This window comes from Thamnophis sirtalis, unplaced genomic scaffold, assembly GCF_051295495.1.
Source record: "Thamnophis sirtalis isolate CommonGarterSnake01/CBP01778 unplaced genomic scaffold, rThaSir2_p1.2 scaffold_5, whole genome shotgun sequence".
Taxonomy (NCBI): Eukaryota; Metazoa; Chordata; class Lepidosauria; order Squamata; family Natricidae; genus Thamnophis; species Thamnophis sirtalis.
In genome coordinates this window covers 127329584-127357038 of record NW_028261385.1, presented here as the reverse complement: position 1 = coordinate 127357038, position 27455 = coordinate 127329584, and positions in this window count along the sequence as shown.

Here is a 27455-nt window from a genome sequence, read left to right as displayed (position 1 = left end):
GAAGCAAAGAGTTTCTCTCAAGGCTATTAGATATTTCAAGTGGATAAAGGCTGGATATTGTGTTGAATATGTTAGAAATGTAAAATGGTGGAGGAGATATTTAATACACATGCTGTGAGCTTGGTCCAAGCTTGGCCCATTTGGGTTTTATATCCTTAAATTTATTAAGCATGGGGCTGGGAAGAAAAATGAGGAATACTTTAATATATTAAAGTATGTTGAACTATAAACCAGAAATTTGGAACTTATGTGTATACAGTGTGAAGAACTCCAGATTTACTGAGCATGGACTATAACTAAAAAGATTGTTTCACTTCATTGGAAAGACTCTGCTACACCCAGTTGAGCTGATGATGTATATCCTCTCTATCCATGAATAGATCTTATATCAGTGAAGAGGAAAAATTGATCAATCTTTTTTTGGTTAATGTATTGTTGAAAAGCTGAGTCACTGCTTTTTTCTTTATATATCTATACTCTACAGCAGTGTTTCTCAATCTTGGAAACAATATATTGGGAGATGTGGAATAATGTCTTGTCAGAATTTGTTACAGAACTGCTCAGGGATGTATCTTCAGATGAAGAAGAGGCAGATGAAGTAAACCCAGAAGGCTGCTATACTGTTCAAAGAGAGTTTCAGCATTACCAAGGCCAGTGATGCCTTTCTGACAGATCCCTCAAGTTCACAAGACCCTGTGCCTACATCCACTGATAAAAATTTAGCCCCTTGGTCCTAGGTAGAGATTTAATGAAGAACAAGAATCGGAGAGCTGATCTTTGCAGAAAAAGAGCCAGTCCAAGAAAGCTTGAGAGTGCTAAACAAGAGACTACTGTTTGGTGAGTCAACGCTGCTGTGCACAGGGTGGAGACTCAGTGTGACATACTCACTACTCAGTGTGAACATTCCCTTTCGACCGTGCTGAGAAATAGCTGGTCAAAGACTCACCTCTTGCCTGTGAATATCTCATTTTGCTGCATTTTGCTGCCTAAGGGAATCTTTTTTCCCTCAGAAATTCAATTTTCAGGATGCCTAATTTTTTCCACCAAATGCACTGCTGATTCATTATTACCATATCTCCGGATACGCTTCAAGGCGCTAGTCGTCACTTATAAAACCCTTCATGGTATTGGACCTGGATACTTGAGAGACCGCCTGCTGCCAATTACCTCCACTAGACCGATTAGATCCCACAGATTAGGCCTCCTCCGGATTCCATCCGCCGGCCAGTGTCGACTGGCAACTACTCGGAGGAGAGCCTTCTCTGTGGCTGCTCCGACCCTCTGGAACGAACTCCCCATGGAGATTCGAACCCTCACCACCCTCCAGGCCTTCCGCAAGGCTCTTAAAACCTGGCTGTTCTGACAGGCCTGGGGCTAAAGAGCTGTTGCCCCCGTCTCGAATGGTATGACTGTTGTATGTTTTAAATTATGCACTGTTATGCTTTGGTTTTTTAAATTTTTTGTCTGTATTCCCCTTCCCTGGTTGAGTTGTGAGCCGCCCTGAGTCCCCTTCGGGGGAAAAGGGCGGCATATAAATGAAATAAACTGAAACTGAACTGAACCATTCATTGGAGCATAGCATGCAGCCATCTCTAACTTTTATATAGGTCGATAAAAGATATAGCCAAATTTCCTTTTCTTTTCATACTTCTATGTATTTGGATTTCTTTTGCACACTGCACAAAAATTTGCTCATCCCCAAAAGAAAAAGAAAAAAAGGGTATGCACTTATGTATGATGGATGTATGCTGGACAATTGGTGAACAGGATAAAAAAAATATGATTTGAGGAAAAGCCTTCATTAAAAGTTTTTTAAAAAGAAAAATGGGAAGATTACAGTTCTGTATTGCAATTAATTATACAAAAAACTAGCAACCTTCAGACAAAGAACTCATTATTATCCGGATCATCATTCTAATGTTCATGAACCTGAGAGCAGTCAATGGAAAACCATCTCCATACTTTACCAAAGAACAAACAAAAAATCTTGCCCAACCATATCCATGGCATCACCAACAGTCTCACTTGATGGAGGAACTTCTTTTTAATCTGAGCAGGGAGAATACTCAGTGTGATGCTTCTGCCTTTCACTGCAGGAATGCATGATTGGCCGGTCAGCTAGTGGGCTCTAGGTCCTTGTCAAACAGCAAAGAAAACTCCCCAATTCTTGATAAATGAAGGCATACATAAACAATTTCACTCTTTGGTAACCTGATTGCTAGCTGGAAACCAAAACATCAGGAAGACTCATATTCTTAACTTCACTGCCAAGTGTTCTTCAGATAGTGGAATTCAGAACTTTTCATTAGAAATTTTTCAAAGCAGATCATGTAAATTCAGAAAAAGGCTAAATAATGCCAGTGATTCAGAAAGGCTATTGAAGCCATTAAATAAACTAGATCCCTGTTTTACAGTAAAGAATATTAAATATACAAGGTGGATTGTGAAATGGGATTTTGAGAAAATAGCTTTTACAATGATAACTCTACGATAAATCTCATATTCCATAGACTATTTCATAACAATTCCATAAATAATTCTATAGAAGACCTGCATATTGTGCTGGTCAGAAGGAGGGCTGAGAAGATATCTGCAGACCTCTCATACCCTTAACTTAAACAGTATCAACTCCTCTTCTCAGACTGCCACTGTAGAGCATTGCATGCCAAAACAACTAGATACAGGGACAGGTTTTTCCTTCGTGCCATCACTCTGCTGAAGACCTAATCCTCACAGTACTGTCTAATGTCTATGTATATTTATCAAGTAATATGGCTGTAGTATTATTATTATTATCCTTATTATCTTCTTTACTACCCTCTCTTGTTGGTATGAGGATGAGATTGAGAATAAGGATGATCATTATTATGTTGCTTTGTATGTAAACTCTTATGTACTGGAGACAAATCCTTGTGTATCCAATCACACTTGGCCAACAAAGAACCTATTCTATTCTATTCTATTCTATTCTATTCTATTCTATTCTATTCTATTCTATTCTATTCTATTCTACTCTACTCTACTCTACTCTACTCTACTCTATTCCACTCCACTCCACTCCACTCCACTCCATTCCATTCCATTCCATTCCATTCCTGCTTCATATTTATTCTGTAGACTTTAAAATTATATTTGGTATGTAAAAGGCCAAAATCTGTGGACCTACGTTAACTATCAGCAGCAGTACACATGCTTGTGAATGTGTACATATTGTATGTGTATGTGCCCACATGCTTAGATACAGAAAGAGAGACAGATGGGGATGGAAAGAGTCAATGTCAAAATGTAGGTCTTAGGGAGTAAACAGACTCTGAGAGGTCACATAATTCTCAAGCAGAGCCAGACAACCCTCGATTCCAGCCAGAAAGTTGACTCTCAATTTTAGACACATAATTATTTAAACGATTGGCCATATTGATAATTTGAGGCAGAGTCTCACAGATTAGACATGCAGATGTTTTGGAGACTGAAATCCACATGAAAGCCATATCCAAATAACCTAACTTGTTCTTATCTCTTTTCATTAAACATCACAATTTCACATAATGTAACCGTATGGAATGTACAAATAAATTAGCTTCATAAAGCCTCTTCTTTCCTTTGTGCAGGGTGACATTTTCCTTTCTATTTGCTCTGTTTAGTTTCTTTCTCCCAATTCCAGCATATTGTTTCACTCTGTCCCACCCGTTCCAAAGTCTCGTGTTAGAGCCATTACTTGATGTTCACCTCAACTATAACAATAATCAAAGTTCATTGTGAATTTCTGCCTCCTCTCCCCATCATCTGCAAGGTTTAGAAATGTTTCTTGCTGTTGTGGCAGGTCTGATCCTGATAATGATGGGTTTTTAGGAAAATAGAAGCTTGTTTTCAGTTTACTGTAGTTCATTTAAAAGGGATATTTAAGTAATGATGCTTGTTGTCCTTCCTTACCTTACTCTACAGGACTAATATACTACTAGCTTTTCCTCAGAATGATGTCCTTCAAGACCTTGGCCTTATAATAGCAATAGCACTTAGACTTATATACTGCTTCATAGTGCTTTACAGCCTTCTCTAAGTGGTTTACAGAGTTACCAAATGGCCCCCAACAATCTGGGTCCTCATTTTACCCACCTTGGAAGGATGGAAGGCTGAGTCAACCTTGAGCCTGGTGATATTTGATCTGCCAAACTGTAGGCAGCCAGTGATCAGCAGAAGTAGCCTGCAGTACTGCAGCACCAGTGGTGGGTTTCAAAAATTGTTCGAACCTACTCTGTGGATGTGGCGTTCTTTGTGGGAGTGGCTTGATGCCCATGTGACCGGGTAGGAGTGGCTTGCCGCCATTTGTGACCAGATATGAAGATGCCGACGACACTTGTCAGAACCACATTAAATTACCTCACACACAGCAGTGGCATGCATAAGAATATGATGTAAACTTGTTTTTTAAAAGGCATCTTTGGTTTGCGTTAAAACAACTTCAACACACGCAATGTTCTGATTACACCACAGACGCAGTAGTCATCCTTACCTTTCACAGAGGCACTGAGTTTTATAAATATGAGCATGATAGTGTCGAACAATCATATCCAAGGTCCAGTGGTGGGTTTCAAACATTTTTGGAACCTCTTCTGTAGGTGTGGCCTGCTTTCCGGGTCCACTGGTGGAACCTCTTCTAACCGGTTTGGTAGATTTGACGAACCGGTTCTACCGAATAGGTGTGAACTGGTAGAAACCCACCTCTGTGCAGCACTCTAACCACTGTGCCACCATGGCTTTTATAGGATTGGGATTACACTTCTTGTTTCTCAGGAGTTTGAATTAGAAGTGATGTGGTATACAAGAGAAAACCACTCTCCTTAGAATACCAAATGCATGCCATAACATTATCCAAAATAAACTTGGCTAAATATGGTTCCTCGGGTATTCCCTAGATTTTGATTGATATTTTATGCCTGATGAATTCCTTCATGCAGTACAGAAGGCCATGGACCTGGTATGGTCAAAAGATTTGCCTTTTCTAGACTTCCCAGGAGTTAGAAGGCATTTTCCCATGAATCTATGTCATGACATTTGACAGGGCTCAAAGGTTCTGTGTGTCTTGGCGATGCCATGTTTGCTTAAGTTGGTCCTGAATAGTATTTTCCACTGATGGTGTCATTGCTGGAAAATCCCCGTTCCTTTTTATTGAGGTGATTTTTTTTTTTTTTTGCATTTATTTCATCGTACATCAAATTTTGATTCTGGTATGGCTTTAACAAAAAACCCCCAAAATATGGTTCTCACATACCGAGGGGATATGTACTAGCCTGCTGCAGCAATTAATCAATAAAAATTAAAGGGAGAATGTGTTTTTGAAGATTTATTGTCACATAAGCTTTCACAGTCTGATGCTGTTTCATCAGATGAAAAAAAATATTACAGACTGCAAGTGTTATATAGACAAAGAGATCTTTCCCCAAAACAATAAGTCTAAAAGACTATGAAATGAAAGCATTCCAAGAGATTTGTGACTCACATGAATAATGATTCTCACTCTTTATCATAGGTGTAATTGGCACAATTATAGTCATCCTGGGTTTATTATGCATATTTAACATACCAGTAGGAGAAAAATCCACCACACCCAGAATAAATTAGTTGAATTATATTTTAGAATGGAATATGTCTTTATTGGCCAAGTGTGATTGGACACACAAGGGATTTGTCTTTGGTGCATGCATGCTCCCAGTGTACATAAAAAAGACATGAGAAGATACATTCGTCAAGAACCATAAGGTACAACACTTAACGATAGTCATAGTGTACAAATAAGCAATCATGAAAGAATCAATATCAATATCAATCATAAGGATACAAGCAACAAAGTTACAGTCCTGTAGTCATAAGTGGGAGGAGATGGGTGATGGGAATGATGAGAAGACTAATAGTAATAGTAATGCAGCCTTAGTTAATGGTTTGACAGTGGTGAAGGAATTATTTGTTTAGCAGAGTGATGGCATTCGGGAAAAAAATGTTCTTGTGTCTAGTCTTAGTGTGCAGTGCTCTATAGCGTTGTTTTGAGGGTAGGAGTTGAAACAATTTATGTCCAGGTTATATTTCACTAAAGGCTATCAGGTTGTTCTGATGACCAATTTCAAATTCATTATTTCAATAGTACTTTCTATTGCAGGCAAGAAAAGGCAGTTAGGATGAGCAATACTGGCTGGCTAACCTGTGGGTTCAGTTAGAAACATCTCATCTTTGTTATAGTAGCAATGTATTTATGCAGGAGAGCAAAGGATGCATAATTTAGGGGTGATTTATTTTTGCATTATTTTCTAGCTCTATGCATAACAAACCCAAAGTTTCAAATAATCCTTGGGGTGGCTTCAAACAAGGTTTACTTATATCAAAGGCTTTTGTAGCATTCCTAATAAAACAAAATGTGTGCTCGTACATTCATAAAGCATATTTCACATTTGTCTCTGGTAGATAAAGCTATACTCTTTCTGTTTGACAGATCTTCATTATGGCATGCACATTTCTCCTTGGGTGCTTCTACAATTTGATGTTTATTGACCATTTCAAAATATTGATAAAACGATCTCCTGCATAATTGAACTAATCATTAAGGTTTTGGGTTTTTTTTTTTTTTTTGCTATTGTTTCTTTTATTATTGATGTTAGAGTCTTGGCCAAAGAAATACAATTGATTAAAAACAAGTACTTGACTGCTATAAATGGTGAGGAATTCTCTTTCAGCTGCGATATGCAGATATATGGAATATGGACAAGCTTAAAAAATCTATTAAAAGACTGAGAAAGGGGGGGAGCAGTAAGGGTTACTCATTTCTCCATAAATGGGATTTTAAAAATTCATTATTGACGTTATGATTTTTTCAGATGCATTCAACTTCAATCTTTATTAAGAATCATTTCATTCACTATTATTTATTTCCTATTTTTTACATTTAATATTAGTTGTCTTTGGCAGAAGCAATATTTTTTTCTTTGACATGTATTGTAGAAATGATCATATGTATACTGTATTATTTTATAATGTAAATCCGATGATGAATATACTTATATATTTTTTTAAGAAAATAAGAATTTGGTAAACACAACAGAAAACATTGAAATTCATTTATGTTTCTCTGTCCAAAAAAATAATAATTTCCTCTTTAATAACCATCAAAGGTCAAATAATATTGCAAAGTTTTAACATGACAATGTGTTACACTACAGAGATTCAGTTAAGAAGAGCATTCATTTCAGCAGACGCCAACAAATGCTTCTATAAATTGGCCAGACAAAAATTTTCTCTGCTGTTTTTTCTCCCAACTTTGATTTTAGGCATGTTGTTTTTTGTTGCTGTTGTTGTTATGGCTATATGCCACTGAATCTCCACGACTTCCAATCTCCCCTATTCAAACACATAAAAGTTATCAATCAGTATTTCTATCTAGCCAATAACCCACTGAGAGATAAATAAGCATCACATTTATTGCTATTTATCTAATTATTTATAAGTCAACTTTCACAGCTCCAAAAAGGGTCCCAATAATATTAACACATAATTTAAAAAAAAAGCTTATGTAGGCCCACATTAGAACTGTACTATCAACTTTTATACAGACAATATAAGAATAATTATATATGTAGATCTGGATGCACATAGAAACATGACTGAGTTTCCCAGCATTACTCAGCTAATTTCACTCATCTGTACTAGTTACAGATCGGTCATATAGCATAAGGATGATTACATTGTACCTGTCTGATTCCCAGGGATAAAAAAAGCCTGTAAACTATAAACCAAGTTCAAAGCCATAAATCTCATTTAGAGAACAAGAGATTTATTTTTTAAAAAAATCAAAATGAAGGTAAAGCTGAGCTGAACTCCTAGAGCAACACTCAGTAGTTCATGGAGTTTTCTTGGGTGGTAAGGGGAAGTGTGTTGCATGCCTTCTTCTAATAATATCTAGGAAACCCCACACTGTTCACTAAGTTCAAAAGTCAAAAGACGTGCCTTCTAGAAGAACACCTTTTGATTTTCTACCTTAGTGTACCATGTGGGGTTTCCTAGTTATTATTATCATGGTTGGTTACACAGGCAGCCAGATATTCAGACTGGATTTGGAATTTTAATTCACCTATCAAGTTCTTGCCGAGGATGTGGGATAAGCAGATGTTGAAGTTTGATGGTGTTAGAGATACCGTCTCAGGATGTAACCTTCTCTTTGTAAAGCTGCCTTTTGCAATTGACTGATGGTGAATTTGTCAATGCCGATGGCACTCAAGTGGTGCTCCAGTTATTTTGGGACTGCACTGAAGGAGCCCATCCCACCTTTATTTTGTACATCTCAAGATGTTCTACTCATCACTTCCACCTCCTATTTTTCCTGCAACAGCTCTGGAAGTAAGGTGGCCTGGGAGAGAGCAATGGATCAAACTTTCCAGCCAGCTTTTCTGCCTCAGGGAGGATCAGAACTCCCAATCTCCCAGTTCCTTACCCATTACACCAGATGGTCTTTCTTATTTAAGGACTGTCCTGATCTGACACAGCCTATCTTTCTTAAGAACAGTCAAGCTCAGTTAAGTGCTGCCACCTGTCGCAGCTATAAACCTGGCAGGCAAGCAGATATACCAAAATGAAAATAAGTGAGGTGAAATCCAAGGTGTGATACTTATCAGGATTCTCGTGTCACTTTCCTCAACAAAGCATTTTCTTCTGCATAACGAGTACTATGCACAATGGACAGGGCCAATGTTATTTGCTTTGCCTGAGATTATCAGTATCTTGGGCATCATGAATAGATAGTTGGGCAAAGCATTTGGGTTAATGTCTATCAAGAGTGCTCAGGCTACATGCAGTATGTAGCAGTGGCTGTGTACAGAAGATTTCCCCCTGCCCTGCTCATAGACATACATACCTCATTTGCAGATTGTAGGGATACAAGTGCCAGCCTCTCCCTCTTGTTTCTCTTACTTTAAAGCTCATAGGCCTTTGCTTAGCCAAAAGGAGGTGGCAACAGGGAATGAAAACAGTATAGGAGATCTAGGGACGTGGAGTTCATTGGTTGGCAATATACTTTCTTTCACATCGGTTATTTTCAGGCTTGATGGGGCAGTTGGGAGGTGATCAATTTGCATGTTTATTAAGTATTTGGTTTTATTTTTTGATAGAACTACAGATAGCAATTAAATTAATACTCTTATGTGCGTTGATCATACCTTGGTGAATGCCATTCCTCTAAGAATTCTCTCTCTCTCTCTCTTTAATCTTGTTCTAAAATTTATATTGGAAAAAAATGTAAAAGTCAAAACAACTTCTGGAATGTTTTTCAATCTCTTTTATCAGCAGTGATCATAGGAGATATTTGTAATTTCTTCTGTGTAATGAAGTAACATGTTCCTTCACATCTATGTGAGTTGATGTGTAACTCTGCTATGAGAAGTGTGGGGTAAGTTGCATACATTCTACTTTAAGACATGGGACCATAACCATGGGCGGGGGCTTAGAATGGGTTGTTTGCTTGTTAGGGAATTTTGGTAGTTGAAGTTGCTGAGCCTAAGAGACGCTGCCCTAGAAGAAACCTGATTCAGTCCACATCCAATCCATTTGACCAGCTTTGGCCAGCTTCTACTCCTGCACCAGATTTGTTCCATGGTTTTTAGAAAGTTATCCAGCTGACCGACAGGCCTCATTGACAATCCTAGTTGTGAACCCCTTTAAACAATTTCTTTCCAAATGTCTGTTAGGTTGGAAATAATAAACAGATAACCGAGTTGAGTTAATCAGGGAGTTTCTTCCACTTATAATTCTTGAACATTTCAGCCTATGTGGCAAAATCATAATTCCCTCAACAGTTGTGTCTTTCATGAAAACAACACTGAATCTTTTCCAAGGTTGACTAGGGAATGCTGAAGGGATTCAATTGGAATTACTTCTTTGCCACCCCACATTAATCTGTTTCTATGGCCAATTTAGTTTAAATTAAAATAATCACAATTTTTACACAGGCTTACATTTTTTTAAGAGAAACTGTTAAGATAAAATGTGCAAAGTTTTATTTATCTGCTCTGTGATAGTACTCTCCTTCATATTTTTAACTCCCATAATTCAGTCTACTTCTAATGCTTTTATATGCAAATATAAGATGGCAATTCTAGTAAAAATCATCTCAGAAAGCAAAGATGCATGAAATTTTTGACAGCCCCTGCTGACTTCAGCGATAAAATATGACAGAGTATATGGATTGATATAAAATCATTTTTATTTTTTTAATTGCTATATGTTCATAGACCGAAACTGGAGTAGTTTCATATTAAGTACTGAAATATCTTCAGTATAATCCAAAAGTCTTCAAAAATCTTTTTTCCTTCTGCATTGAATGAGCTAATCATGCTGGTTGTTAGGTGAAAAAGATGGAAAAATATAAAATCTTTTTTCATAAAATTTTCCTGGTGTTCTTTGGGCACTGTCATAAATTTGTAACACATCAACAAGATTATTTATGATATTTCTTTTTTAATAGCAAATTCTGTGGGTGGAATTAGTTGTTGATTTAGACCAGGAGTGGGTTCCTGCCAGTTCTACAGTGCTGTTTAGAACCGGTTCCAGCTCCCTCCCCCTGCTCATCCGCACACCATCAAGATGAAGAGCGAGAGGAGGAATTCTGGGAGTTGAAGTCCACAAGTCTTAAAGCTGTCAAGTTTGAACACCCCTGGGTTTTTTTTCTAAAGGGTTTGCAGTGCAAGGGTCTTGTAATTTGACAGCTTTAAGACTTGTGTGCTTCAAATGCCAGAGTTTCTGAGCCAACATTTTGGTTGCTAAGCAAGAGCATTGTTAAGTGAATTTCACATTTTACATGTTGGCCACGCCACTCCCACTTGGTCACATGGCTGGCAAGCCACTCCCACTCGGTCACATGGCTGGCAAGCCACTCCCACAAAGCAGGCCACACCTACAGAAGAGGTTCTAAAAAAATGTGAAACCCACCACTGATTTAGACCCAAAACATTATAAAAGTAAGGAGGCCTTTTAAAGATACTTTAGATATTCATGACCTTATAATGTTGCAAATCATTAAAAAAAATACAGAATAAACCTAATAAGGACCAAGACTTTCCAGAATGAACAACCACTGAAACATCAATTGAGAAGCAGGGGTGGGAGGTAATTGAAGAGCAGGGAATTGTTTGGTTCAGGCTCTTGACATTATAAATTGCCTTGGGAAGGAAAATTAGGCTTGCAAGAGAGAGTGATAGAAATCTTTCAAAAAAAGTGGTAGAAATGGTACACTTTTTGTCTCTCATGTTGCAAATCCCTTCCCCTCTGCTCATATTCAGGATTGACACCCCAAATCCAAATTTTATAGCTTGGTGAGTTATCTTCTAGAAAGTCAGATTATCTGTTCATTGATGCTGCTCATGTCTTCTTTGACATGAAGCAGCAGATCTCCAGAGCTGTAGACTAAAGTTTTTTTTCCCATCACTTGCCATTAGGACCACCAGTTAAAGATGTTCTGCTGCCTGAGGCAGCTTAGTCCCTCACCTACCCAAAGTAATCAACTTATTTGGCATTTGAGGTAGAAATTCTCCAAAGGACCTCTCCATATCAGTAGCAGTAAAATAAGATAATGTTAAGCCAACCATTTGTTGTCTTTTCATAGTAGTCCAAACCTACTGTAATTTCTGAGATGGCTGCTTTATTCTTCCTAAGAGTAGGGTTATAAATATCTAGTATACGGTTCTTTTAGCCCACCAGGAAAATGGAGATTTCTATTTCCCCCTCTTCTGAAATTCTCTTACTCAAGACTGTAAAGTCTGAGTAGGACTGCAAGATCCTTATTGCAACCTGTCTGGATCTTTAGACAGCATAAAACTTTTGGCATATCTTATCTTTGCAGTCCTCTTGAGGGTGCTTCTACATAAGGCGTTTATTGTGCAATGGCCCTGCCTTATTCTGTGAGAAGAGGAGAGGAGTCCAGACACCATCATTTGTCATTTTGTTAACTCTTCGCTTTCCTCAGCTTCCTTCCATCTTTCTTGCTTACCATCTTTATTTCATAAAGAGAGACTGATAGAATTGCAGTGGAGTGTCTTTTTATTGATAGAAGTTGGAGCTTGGAAGCAGCCTGATTGAAGATTTTTAAAAAAAGGAATCAGGTTTGCAAAGAAAAATGAGGAGTCAGCCAGGTCAACAATCTCTGAATAAAACTTTAGCAAGGAAATTGCATATGCACACAAGCGCACGCACAGACATATACGCTTCTGTATATTGGGCTACAGTAAATGCAGATTGAATCTTAGTCTGTGGATGATTAAAAGGGGGATTTAGAAACTAAAGTGTACAGTTGAGAATTGAATTCTGTATCTAACAACCTTCAAGTCTGGTCACTAGTTTAAAGCTGATAAGGAGGAGACTGGTTGTACTGTAAAGTTCCCATGGAATGTTCTCATCCTTTGTTGGCATTTGCATGAGTTAAGAAAGCATGAATCAGAATCTAATTTTGCCAAAGAGTGATTGGATCCCTCAGAGGCTCTGGCCTATGAATTACCCGAACAACATGCTCTGTTGAGCTATGGGAACGATCAAAATTTTTCCCCCTTGTCATTTTCTAGCCTGATTTTTCCCACACTGCCTTCTTGGCCTTTTTCTCTCCAAACCAGCCTGAAAATATAATGTAGTCATTAGTTAGGCTGCGATATTTTATAAAAACCTGACTTTGATCTCAAATTTAGTTGAAAACTGGAAGTTGGGCTTTGCTCAATATAGCCAATGCCCTGGGAATTGACCAAGAAGCATACAGTCATTATACATAAATCTGGAATTTATGCATCGTGACTAGCAAAAAAAAAAAAGTTCTTGACATATTGGCACCACAAGAGGCCTTTCTGCATGTCTAAAACTAAGGGAGAAATGACCCAAAATATATACTGAAATTGTTTCTTAAAGACAATTAGATGCACATATGATTCATGGCATAAACATGTAAAATCCTGTTAAATTATATCTTTACCAGCTAAGCTTGATTCACATAGTTTTTACTTGTCACAGAGTTATTCCAACTGCAAATTTACCTTCTCCCCCAAAGGCCATTCCCTTCAACAGAAAAACGGGGGAGTGATTTTTCATTGAGGTAGAAGCTAAACTTACTCCCTGATTCTCTGGTTCCTGGCTTGTTCATAACCTGAAATTTTTGCTTCCTTCTTTGCTTATTAGGGTGACTTTGTAACCCCTAACAATTTCAACTAGTGATCAGAGATTATTTGGGTTGTGGTTCAAAAACATCTACAAAAAGTCAGGTTGGGGAAGGGCAAGCAAGCACATTCTAAATCTTTGTTTGGTGTATTTGCATCTGCACATTTTTAAAGACAGGGTTTCATAAGAAAAGACAACTATAAAAAAAAAAGCTAACCCAGTATTAGAAAAGCCTCCAAGGTCAAGTGAAATCTAAAAGAGAAAGGGAAGGAAACTGGGCAGGGGATTGCTCAGTATATAATCTGACTTTTCTCAAATATGCTAGTGACACCAGCTTTTCACTAAGGTGGCTAACAGGAGTCTGCTCTTAAACTGTAGAATGGCAGCTAATGTGACTTAATCTAATCTATATACCATGCAACTCTTATCACAGAGAACACTACAGAGCAGAGTGCTGCCCTAGTTATTTGCCTGGCAATTTCCTTAATAGATAATTGCTTTATACAGAGGAACACCTCATTCACAAATCTTCTACCCACAAATTATTTTAGGTCAAGACTAACTGCTACATCAACAAATTATGAAACTAACATAACAAATCCACTGATTTCTTTTTCTTTTGGTCCAATGTTCTTTCTAGCTTTCATTTTTAATGTGGTTAATGTCTACTATGCTCTAGTACAGGGGTGTCAAACTCAAGGCCCACAGGGTGATGAGATCTGGCCTTCAGGGCCACCCTGGGAACAGTGAAGGACTAGGCCGTGGTGCTTCTGCCAGAGAAAATGGAGCCCAGGAGTGCCTTGTGCAGCCTCCTTGAGCTCTGTTTTTGGTGGCAGAGGGCTGCACGAGGCCACTGCGGTCACAAACAGAGCTCAGGAGCCCATTTTCTGCAAAAGATGGTTTTTAGTTTTCATTTTCATAACATATAACCACATGTATACTATTACATAGCTAATATAGTGTTGTATTATTAAATATTTATATCAATTCATCTTACCATCAGTTCCCCAAAACAATTATTGGCTCTTCTGCTCTCCATACACCATATTTGTACCTTATCCATCACTTTCTTCTCCCTCTCTCCTCCCCCTTCCTACCTCCTTTCTTCCCTCTATCATCCTTTCCTTCTCTCCTTCCCCTTCCTCTCTCCTTCTCCTCTCTCCCCTTTCCACTCCTCCTTATTCTCCTCCTCTCCCCCACCCTGCCCTCTCTCCTATCTCTCTCTTCCTCCCTTACCTCTTTCCTCTGCTTCCCACTCTTCATCTCATTCACTTGGTGTATTTCAGCTTCTGAGCAAGCTCCATTTTATGTTGATGGTATTTATAATTCCTTTTCAATATACATATTAAATTTTAACATATCTTCCTCCTTCTTTGTTTAAAAAAATAGAACAAAAAGGTATACATATAGTCCTTGTACTTTTAAACTCCAAGCCTAATTTTGTTAATGAGAATTTTGAAAAACAAACTTTTACAAATATTTATTTCCCTCCCCCCCTCTGCCCTCCCCCTCCAAACTCCCCCCAACCTCCCCAGCCCCCGACTTCCCAGAACCAATACAAGGTATAAATCTTTAACAAAAGCAATCTAAAATATGTTTAGAAAGAAAAAAAGTTAATAACGTCTTTCAATTGAGCTTTAGCTCCTCCTTGCTAGGCTAGCTCTAGAGAATTTATATCATTCCTGGTCTTTAATCATAAGCTATCTGAAATTTCTTAGTCCCATATTTATTTTGAGTATAATCAATCCATCTTTTCCAGTCCAGTTTATATCTCTCGTTTGAATGGTCCTTAAGATATGCAGATATTTTAGCCATCTCAGCTAAGTTTGTCACTTTCAGAGTCCATTCTTGAATAGTAGGCAAATCTTCCTTCTTCCAGTATTGCGCCACCAACAGTGCTCAGGAGCCCATTTTCACTGGCAGAGTGCCTGGGCCACCACAGGAGCCCTGACGCAAGTGACATCAAACTGGCCACATACATCTTGGCCACACACACCCTGCCCGCCCCCCCCCAAGGTCAAAGACAACCTTGATGCAGCCCTCAATGAAATTGGGTTTGAATCCCTGCTCTAGTAGATAGAGTGATAGAAATGGAGATATTGGGGTCCTCCATTTACTGCAGAAGGATAGCTACCAGCAGTCTTATCTGGCACAATAGTTGGCAAAGAATATTTATAATTAAATAAAATGTGGAGGCATCCTTATTTCCCAGCCTTAACTTAAGATCTATATTGTTTTTCTTCATTGCCTTTTGAGATCACATTCAGTTCCAAAGCACCAATGACTGATCCAAAGCACCATTTTTACCATTTAGTAAAAATTTAGTCACAGGTAATGAGGAAAGGAAAAGGAGAACTTTTCATTCTCTTTCCATAATACATTCTTCTCTGGTGGTGCAGCATAACTGCAGTTAAGCCCTTGTGAAAATCTGATTGGTTTTAATGGTACCATTAAGTAAGTATTGACCCTCTTTGCATTTGAGAGTAAGAATCAAGACTCCTGTCTATGGAGATTCTCAGTCATCCAGGTCAGGGTTGTCCCAAAGGTGCTTTTTCCAAAGGCAACTGGATTTTCTTTGTTTTTCCTTGAAGACATTTTGCTTCTCATCCAAGAAGCTTCTTCAGTTCAGGAGAAGCTTCTTGGATGAGAAGCGAAACATCTTCAAGGAAAAATGAAGAAACTCCAGTTGCCTTTGGAAAAAACACCTTTCGGACAGCCAAGTCACCTATTAGGACAATGTTAATCAGCTCCTGCCTGAACCCTACAGAATGTGGGTAAAGAAAGGGATGTTTGAAGAATCCTTAATGTAGTTTAACGCTGGCAGATAATGCATCAATGTTTTAAAATGCATTTCAATATAGCTCTCTTATTATGTGAAGTAGAAGGAGCCCAGAACAACAGATTTGCAGCGCTGCTGACAGTCAGACTCATGGGATAACAGAATTGTGGCTTGTTTTATGAGGGGACAAAATCTTTTATAAACAAAAAGGATCATAAGGAGGAAAAAATTAACCTTCCATTTAATTTTTCCATCTGCTCTCGGTTGGTGGCAACATCCAAGACAGCCTAAAGCATCGTGATAAAATTAATTTGGTTTACTTTAAATTCATCACAAATGAACTGCATATTCACACACACACACACACACACACACACACACACACACACACACATGCATAGATGTAAATTTCCATTAGTTCTCCCTGAAGCCAAAAGTAGCTAAACAAATTGTCAAACTTCTGATGTTTTCAGTGTGCTTAATCATACATGGATGAAAAACAAAACTTGAAATTTGCTTGTCCCCAAAGGTGGCTTTTCATGCAACCTTGCATAATTGTATTCAGGATAAAAATTGGGATGTGAATTGTGGCATCCCATTTATGTTCGCCTTGCCTTCTCCTTTTCTAGCTCTATTTTATTATCATAATCTATTATTTCTGCCATATAAAATGATGTATTGGGAATGTATCTCCCATATAAAAGGAAGATCAGGATATATTGATACCTGTGTTTTCTTTCTATATATCTAAAGCTGTGGTAGAACAGTCCTGTGAGGGAAGAAAAGAAAAAAAAGATCACTATTTTATATCCTTTTGGGTCATGCAGAAGGGAAAAATTCAACTGTGTTGTCTGTATTTTATGTCCCTTATTAAATCCTTCCTTCTTGTTGCTGACAATGGAAAGGAAGTAAACTATGTGGAACAAAAATGATCTTCAATTCAGTTGATCAATATTTTCATCAGATTTATCTTTGATCATTTGTTGTCCTCTCTAGTCCTGGACAGATCCATAGTCACAGGAAGTTCTTTCTGAAGTCAAATCTTCTGGAAGCCACTCAAGGGCTACCTTTGTCATAATCCTGAGGATCCCAGCAAACCAGTGCTATTCTAAGATAACTTCATCACTGTGGTTATTTTATTCTGCCTTGTGACCTGGTGGTTGGTGTATTTTAATATGACTGCTTTATATTTTACCAATGATTGTTTTTACATTATTTTATTTAATTCTTGTACACCACCCAGAGTCATTTTCTGTGAGATGAGCAGCTGTATAAATTTAATGAATAAATCAGTAAAGGTAAATGGATCTTGGAGACTAGAAAGATGGATCGTGTTCAGGAGTGGTTTTCACTTACCTGGTTCCCGTGTGTGTGTGTGTGTGTGTATGTGTGTGTGTGTGTACCCACACTCTCACTTTGCTCTCATGCGCCTCATCCACACATACATTCAGCCTTCCGCGCATGCGCTTTGTGCAAAATACATCCCTAAATAGGATGAAAGACAGCCAGGGTAGGTGGGCAGGCCCACCCGCAATTTCTACTACCGGTTCAGGCAAACCGGTCTAAATTGGTAGAATACCACTCTGATTGTGTTCCATCGTCAGAAGGACTTCTCCAAGGTCTCCTTCAAGGGTGAAAAAGGTCTTCATCTTTGAAGAAGAATTGAAACTCTCATGGATTTTACATATTGAGCTTGTATGGAAGTCGGCTTAATGGGACAAATCACATCTTTTCTTGGAAATCAGTATTTATGTTTCTGAGCACAAAATCAACCTAACTATGCTTTCTTCTCTGCAAAAGACATTTCAAGAAGCAAAGAGCAGTAAAACCAGGAATATGGATCTGATCCATTCAGATTGTCCAACCAGATTTGGATATCTAAAAAAACTAGTAATTTCACTAAGTGATGGAACTAAATTAGCCATTTACCATGCTTGTGACGAATGGGATTTGATTCATTGCAGTAAAGAGGACTTTAGATTCTAACTCTTTGAATTTCATTAAATGTTGCTGTGGAGGGTTATGTTACTTCTTCTTTTATAATGTATTTTCTCTTCTTTCACTCTGTAAATTGCATATAATTTATTTATTTATTTGTCTTGTATGCCGCCCACTCCCGGAGGACTCCGGGTGGCTCACAAAAGACAAGGGAAAGGGGGGAATGAGACAAAGACAACATATTAAAAACAAAACCAACATTCACAATTTCCATGGAGGTAGATGCTTCTCAGCTCCCCCCAGCCTGCTGGAACAGCCAGGACTTGGTGGCTTTGCGGAAGGCCGGGAGGGTAGTAAGGGTCCGGATCTCAACAGGGAGCTCGTTCCAGAGGGCTGGAGCTGCAACAGAGAAGGCTCTCCCCCGGGGAGTCGCCAGCCGACATTGGCTGGCAGATGGAATCCGGAGGAGACCCAACCTGTGCAATCTAATTGGTCTGAGAGAGGTAATTGGCAGGAGGCGGTCTCTCATAATGCAAGCAATGTATTTTATATACATATATTGTATATAGTAGCATTAGGCACTCTTGGCCAGTTTTTTCTGTTAAGGTAGGCAGCATCTGCAAGGATCACAGTGATCAATGTCTGACATTCAGGCAGGCAGCTTCGCGTCTCCTCTGAAAAGCAGATTTTAGGCAGATGAGTAGCAGACAGACAAGGAGGAGGAAGGTTGGCCGGGAAGAATCCAGCTAACGCAAAGCACCGACTTGCGATGAGTCTCCCAGAAAGGTCTGGAATTAGTAGAGCGATGGAGAAGGCATCTTGGCGGGAAGCCAGATATAACAGGGCAGCTGTTGAGAGAGGCAGCCAGATCAGGACACAACTGAAAGATCAACTAAACTGCTAGGCATACTGTAGACACAAGGACACTGCCTGGAGATCCTTAAAGCTTAATGTTAAAGACTGACAATAATCAAGATACAGTAGAGGTTCAGTTTTCAGGACTGAAACTGGAGCAACAGCAGCAGCAACAGCAACATCAAAACTTGAAGCATCCACTGTGCGTCCTTGGGTACAAAGTAGCATCCTTAGTCTGATGCCCTCCACATGAACAGGGACTACAATTGTCAGAAATCCTGGCTGGAAGTTCTTGGTATTAGAGACACAAGTTATTCAAATTGGTCTTAGGAACCCCCCCACCCTGTGTGTGTGTGTGTGTGTGTGAGAGAGAGAGAGAGAGAGAGAGAGAGAGACAGACAGACAGACAGACAGACAGACAGACATGCACAAACTGACAACTCACATAGGATTTACTCTAGAGATGCTCACATGATGAGCAGATTCCCCTTACATTGAATTAGAATTTTGCTCCATTCCAGGTATTCTCTTTCATCAGCAGTGCTTCCATGGTGCCCTTAAACCAGTTTACCTGCTTGAGCCATTGGTTTACAGTGGCACCATCACAAAAAGAGCTTTGTGGTAGCTATTCTTGCTAGATATCTTTGCAGTGCAGATGACCAGCAGGACACCAGTTATGACTTTTCCTTCCAGCCCCTCAATGCATAGTTTTTGAAATAATTTATTCTTCAGATTTGCACTCCATTCTGTTGCTAGATACCACGAGCCGTAGTATTATTCAGGGGTGTGTGTGAAAGGGATGATGTATGATTTGTTTTAAGCTTATTTAAACTAATCAAACTGACTTTTATTACGTATATGCATATTAATAGCTACAATTAATTTTAGCTTAATTACTTTGGATTTTTGCACCATTAACGTTCAAGCCCTGAACAGTCACTTCACTGAAGTTCATACTTCTCTGCTTGCCTTCCAGAAATATATAAAATATATAGCATAATATCTCCATTTTTCTCAATCAAACACTTTTTTCAATTCAAGCTAGAGCACAACTTCAGGTACACATAGAGGTTCAGATTAACGGATGTTTTGATAGATATTCCTTAAAGCAAATGGAGAAGTTGACAATTTGTTTAGGCTCTTTGTTCACAAATCAATTAGCACAAAGCATTCTGTACAGACCTATTCATTTGTATTATTTTTGAAAGCCCACACCCATTAGCAACCCTTCTTAATATTGCTGTCAGTCAATTAGTATACATGGTTTGGATACCAAATCCACTCCGGAGCATCCTAATTCTTGGGAAATCTGGTTTGTATTATTAATTGTGTGTACCCCTTGATCCTGAACTTCCTCTACATTTCATTTGAATATCTATGTACCCTTTTGGGAAAAGCCAACCTCTCCATTGCCTGCAATCCCATTAGCTGAGGTGGCACAGTGGATAGACTGCAGTATTGCAGGCTACTTCTGCTGACAGACGGCTACCTGCAATATCGCATCTCAAATTTCACCAGGCTCAAGGTTGACTCAACCTTCCATCCTTCCGAGGAGGGTAAAATGAGGACCCAGATTGCTGGGGGCAATATGCTGACTCTGTAAACTGCTTAGAGAGGGCTGTAAAAGCACCATGAAGCAGTATATAAGTCTAAGTGCTATTGCTATTGCTATTATCCACTCGATTAGGAGAAGATCTGTCCATTTCTTAAGAAAATGCTAACGGCCGTGAAGCTTTATCTGGCATGAAACTCTTCAGTCATGCTCTGTACATTATTGAAATGTGTCTCACTTTGAACTATGACCTCAGTTCGGCCTTATCTGTTGGTTCATTCATAAATTTACCCATTGACACTCATAAAAGACCAGAAATGTATATTTAACACATACTATAATTTTTATTATTTATAATTGCCTCTTTTTCTCTTCTTCTCTTTCTCGTTCTTCAGAATATCTTTCTCTGGAAATAAAAAAAATTGAATCAGCTATTTGAGAATCTTCACATAGGTTACAGATAATGGGAACAGTAATAACCTAGACACAAAAACATGAATGAGCTTGCAGAAACAATTGTCTGAAACACACTAAAGACTTTCCTGGGACGGCAGTGAGCTTTAAGAGAGATTCAACTTATTGCAATGCACTTTTTTGTACAAAGTGGCAGATTTTATTATATTTCCTCCAACTCGGTGTGAACATGAGAAGCCCCATAATCTGACTCACTTAATCTGCCTGTCTTTTTGAAAGCACCCTAGAAGATTCATACTGACATCATCAGCCCTACTCATCTCAAATGTGTGAACAAATTTCACTCCCCATCAAGGAATATTGGCAGCAGGACCTCAGTCTGAGGCCGAGAAGGATCTGTGCCAAAGATTCATGGCTTGATCCTAGATTAAATACTGCAGAGCTGAGTGGGGTGGGGGGTGGGGGGTGGGAAACCAAATAAGGCTCCAGAACCCAAACCACAGCACTAAGATTATGATTAGAACAAAATCTTCAAAGCAAATCCTCACCAGTTGGTCATTATCCTCTATGTTTTCTCGTTCACACATTTCTGCCGCCTTTGGGGTGGGAGGAAATGCTGTGTCTTCCCCACATACTTTTGAGGCAAACCTCATCAGTCAGCAATTATAAGATTTTTTGCCATGAGTACAAGGATTTCATCAGAGTGATGTTTTTCAGTGGGTATGCCTTTGTCTGCCACTCTCCTCGTGGGCTGCTACTGAATAGAAGGCAGACATTACTCAGAGTGGGAATGGCGACTGTCTCTGCTACTCTTCACTGAGGCTTTATTTCAAACGCACGCTTTGCTAGCCAAGTTTGCATGGGCCCTTTATTCTGGCATCATCTCAAGCCCTTCAGATCTATTGATTGGTAACAAGATAGTACTTTGTGCTTTTCTTCCCTTCTTTTCATTAATCCACTTCTTTGCAGCAGGCATTAATATTGCATTTTCATCCCCTATGAAGCAAAAAAATTCAGAATGCTGGCAATCTACATGCCATCTCCCATTTGAAGACTGAGCTATTGTTGTTATAAAGGCTGCTTCATCACTGTCTCTCCTCTCTTTCCTGACAAATGTTGGAGCTGAGAAAATGTACTATTATGGGATGTATTTAGTTATGACTGCCAAAATTAAAATTTAAGGTTTACAGCATGTTCTAAGAAATCAGTTAATAAATAGGTAAAACTTACTCTGTTAGAATTCCACTAATGGCTAGTAAAAATGACCTGTGAAGTGATTCAGTTTGGTTTAGTATAATTTTACACTAAGAAAACCATTTACTACACTAAGAATACACTCAGACAGAGGCACAGAAACATATTCATTTGTTTCTGTTTTATGTGTGTGTTAGAGGTAGGTTCCTACTGGTTCGGCCGAACCGATAGTGGTATGCTGGCTTGGGTTGCTGCAGAGACCCAGGCTGGCCAAGCCCCCAAACTGGTTGCTCGGTTGCCACTGTCGCCTCCGCCATCTTTTTTTTAAGTTCTGCACATGTGCAGAACAATTTCCATTGAACTGTGCATGTGCACGCAAAGCGCACACATGAGCAAACTGGCAGTAATGCCGTCTAGAACTCACCCCTGGTGTGTGTGTGTGTATGTATCAATTTACACACATAAATATAGAGACATTCATACATATCAACTTATTTATTTATATAAATGTATACATGTGAATACACATCAAATGGTAGAATATTAAAATATATCTTTATTCATAATTTTTACTGCTTTTACTTTACCTACAGCTGTGTGATACATGTGAACAACAAAATAAGACACCAACTTTACCATCTATCAACCAAAAAAGGGAAAATATTAAAAGATGAGAAAACAAATAAACAGAGTTCCTACGTATTTCCACATGCCCTAATGATATAGAAGTGTACTATGTAAAGACTAAAGATGATGAGACAAGCTTCAATTCTCAGATCTAAAGATAAACAGACAGACAGACATATGATAGGTGGGTGGGTGAGTAGATGGATGGATGGATGGATGGATGGATAGATAGATGATGGATAGACAGATAAGTAGGTAGGTAGGTAGGTAGGTAGATAGGTAGATAGGTAGGTAGGTAGGCAGGCAGACAGACAGACAGACAGACAGATTGTTTGATTCCTGTTTTTTCTTTTCTTTTTTTTGCAGAAATCAGACAGATCTTCCCTGTGAATATAACTTTTATCTTGTCTTCAGTAAATCAGCTTATTCAGTGGTTTCATGTCTGTGTTCTTTTGCTGGAAGTAAAGTACCTGAAGAAGAATCAAAATGTATGGCCATGACAGTCTTGAAGTCTGACAGTTATGTATCTTTTGACATTGCAAAGTACTATTGGAGATAACTTAGCCCTGTTTGCTGGACACATTGTAAAATAATAAAAGTTGGCCACTTCTTGATTATATAGAACAAGTGCAGAATCGGAGAGCAGGCAAGGCCACACTGAAGCTGGGTAGCAAGCTAGGGTTCATATTACCAAGAGAGGACAGGATCAGGATGTAAATTAAATTAATTAATTTAACTTTGCTAAGATCACGTAAAACTGGAGAATATGAATATGTGCACATGCATATACAGTAATTAATTAATTAAATTTGATATGGCCACATGTAACTGGAGAATATGACCATATGCATATGCACAGCCAGTAATTAATTTAAATAAATGGCTATTTATTCATGCGTATACATTCATATTCTCCAGTTACTCAATTTATTCTCCCTAATCAATATGTAACACACTCTTGAAAATATCACTCCACTTGCTCATCATTTTGTAAAAGCCGTTCTGATTTTTCTCTGTGCCTTTCTTAGTGTTGGTTTCTCCTTTCTATTTTTCCCCTCCAGGATTCTTGCTCACCTAAATTAGCTCTTAGAGCTGGTCAGCATCTGGAACAGCTCTTCAAGCTGCACATACAGTAATAATGTTGTATTGACTTCCCTACTTGCATGTTATTTTGTAAAGACATTGTTTTTCAAAGTCTGATTTTGCCCGCCCATACTGCCTAGCTGTATAAATGTAATCCTTGACATCCTATGCCCACAATTGAGCCCAAAGTTTCTGTTGGTAAGTGAGACATTTGTTAAGTGAGTTTTGCCTCATTTTATGACCTTTTTTGTTAAGTGAATCACTGCCGTTGTTGTTAGTAACACAGTTGTTAAGTGAATCTGGCTTTCCCATTGAGTTTGCTTGTCAGAAGGTCGCAAAAGGGGATCACATGACCCCAAGACACTGCAACCATCATAAATATGAATCAGTTGTCAAGCACCTGATTGTTGATCACATGAGCAACGGGATGCTTCAGCGGTTATAAGTGTAAAAAATGGTCATCACTCATTTTTTCTATGCTGTTGTAACTTTGAACAGTCACTAAATGAACTGTTGTAAGTGTGTGTGTGTGTGTGTGTGTGTGTGTGTGTGTGTATGTATGTATGTATGTATGTATGTATGTATGTATGTATGTATGGTGTCACAACCCCTGGTATGCCCAAATATGGGAGGAAGCATACTGCTTCCTTTCTCTATCGGCTCATCACAAGAGACCATCCAGACAGAAAGCCATTATTTTTACTGTTGCCTTTTTACATTTGTGTTGCATTTGTGCTGATAAATAAATAAAGGGAGACTAGTATAGATCTATTTCAAGCTATTTAGCTCTCATCAGCTTAATGGGATTCGAACCTGGGCTTTCTGTCTGGATGGTCTCTTGTGATGAGCCGATAGACAGAGAAAGGAAGCAGTATGCTTTCTCCCATATTTGGGCATACCAGGGGTTGTGACACAATACATACCTATTTCCCTGGCTTAGCTGATAAAGGAGGAGAACCTGTGGCCTAGTGGCTAATACAGCTGCCTAATATGTAATACAGCCCAGGTTCGAATCCCAGTAAGGGTATGGCTAGCTGATGAGAGCTAAATAGCTTGAAATAGATCTATACTAGTCTCCCTTTATTTATTTATCAGCACAAATACAACATACACACACACACACACACATACACACACACACACATATGATCAAGGCACTCAAGCTATTACATAGCCCAGTATTGTTAAGTTATCATTACTTAACAATACTTAAGTAGGTATTGTTAAGTATCTACTATAGGTAAGTACATATTGTTAAGTAACTAAGTTAAAGCACTATTTCATGTTTTATTTGGGGTAGAGTAATGCCAAATGAATGACAAGCATACCACAGACAATTCTAGTCTCTAAACCAGTAATTTCCAGATTTGTGATGCTCCAAAAAGAATAAAACATATAGGATTCGAAAAATCATTATATCATTCCTAGACATAACTTCTTCTCTCTTTTTTTAGTGAAATGATATGGTTTCTTTGCCTTCAGGAACCGAGGCAGAGAACTGGGACTTGCCCAAGGCCACACAGTCATTTCAGAGATTTGTGTCAAGCTATCTATCTAGAGAATTCCTATTTTCACTTTGGGTCCCCCCTGAGAAACTGCCTTTGTATGCAATCAACAAAATGATCCTTGCCAAAGTCTCCTACTACAGTAGTGCTGTTCATACATTATGAAAAAGCTCTTACAACTCTTCTGTATGAAAAGTCAACAGTTCTTGTAGATTTACAGATAGATACCAAATTAATATATAGCAAGAGATACAAAGATGGGTAGCTATAGAAAAGCAGGAATCCCTTATTAAACAGATGGGCCAACACAATCCTTGGTAGAAACTTTCTGAGATCCCTTTGGATGCAGGTTTGCATGGTTCTTCTCTTTGCCATGAAGGGTAAGTCATGCTGTATTCCAGAAATGCCTCTATTGCCATGGCAATGGTTATTAATAGCCAGCTATTCAATTTGTACAGCATATGGGATCTATAAAAAGCAAAACTATTAATACAGCAAGGAATTTTCCCACGGTAAAAAAAAAAGGAAAGAAATTATAGTTGACGTTTATTCGTAAGAATGCTGCAAATGCAAGATTTGTTTCCGCCTTACCTTTGTTGAGCTCTTTCATATAAAGTTGTGGTTGGTGTGTTTGCTGTGGGGGATTGAGTAAATTGCTATGTTGTGTGATTACCGTGCCCTTTCCCTTATAACAGGGTGCTCAATCTTGGCGTGCCTTGATTAACACCTTTGCCTACTATGGCTCAAGTTATCGTTCTTCTCGTGGTACAAAATTAGTAACCTTCCTTTGTTTACAGAAAATGATCAATGGAAACTCTGGACTGGCAAAGCAAAAGGCATGGAGGGAAATATCTTACCTTAGAATTCTCTGATAATGAAGGCTATGTTTGCTAAGGTTAGTCCCAGCTACAAAAGTTGCCGTTTGAAGTGATGTTAATGAAAGATGCCAGTCATTATTTTTCCCTCTTGCTACAGAGTCAATTACTATACTGATGTCTCAGCAGTTCAGCTGCTTCATGGTAATTCTTTCCCCCCTGGTCCATTTGCAATATGTGAGATTTTCTTTAAATGGTTGTTCCTTCCATCTTGCTACCAGGTTACCTATACTCTAGAAACAATTGCATTCCTTAGATTGAATGCTAGTAGTAGAAAGTCATTATTTCAGTCAATGAAGCATCATGTATGACTCGAATATGGCTCGTTGTGCACATGATTTTATGTGCACGCAGCTTTTTTTTCTTCATTTCCCATAATGGAAAAGATTTGAATAGGTTTTTTTTTAAAGGCCATGTTAACTTTTGAGATCCTGAGAGAATTTGTCTTGAATTGGAACTTTTTCAGTACAGCCCTATATATAAGGTTTAAATAAAACATATTTTCAAGCAACCTTAAATGCCACCAGCCTAAAGTCACATTAATTATTTTTTTTAATATTTATAACTATATGGGTGGGAAACAGGTATGGATAAAACCCTTATCTGAAATTTTGTGGAGTGCTGCCAGAAGAAACAAAAAAAGTTCTGGGTATGATTTATGAGGCTCTTGACTGACTGACTGACTGATTGATTGATTGATTCGTTTGTTCATATATTCTACTTGTATACTGCTGAATCAATAAAAACTCATAGTACTTTTCAATTATGCAGATGAACAATAATTCATTTAAAACATCCACAGAAAATAAATCAGTAATTACAGGAAATGTAATAGCAATATCACTTAGACTTATATACCACTTCATAGTGCTTTTACAGCTCTCTAAGTGGTAATAATAAAGTAATAATAAAATTATATAGCAAAGGTACAAAATTGCAATGAATCAATTAATTTAAATATATAAATATGATAAGATGGCAACAAGCCACTTATCTCCAAATAGGCCTGGGAAAATACTTGTTTTAAGCAACTTCTTGAATCTTGAAGAGAGGAGAAAACCTTGACCTCCATTCCTGGCTCATGAAACCTATATCCATTTGTTCAGATATATGGTTATCAGTATCTACCTATCCATCTATCTATCTATTTATCCACCCATGTCTGTCTGTCTGTCTGTCTGTCTGTCTGTCAATGTGTCATCCATCTAATCTATCTCAATAGTTTCAAACTTGTGAAGACTTGTCTTCTTGCTCAGGTCAAAATGAAAGTGTTTCACTTCTTTGAGAGAATCTGAACCCTATTGATAGGCAAAAAAACATTAAACACATTCCGTACCATGGGACCTCTGGTAACACAAAAGAATATAACTGTGTTGATGAGGCTCCTGTCAAAAGCTTCTAAGGTTCCATTTACTTTATAGATTTTTTTTTCTTTTCATTGATGCTTTTTATTATTTTGAGTAGGA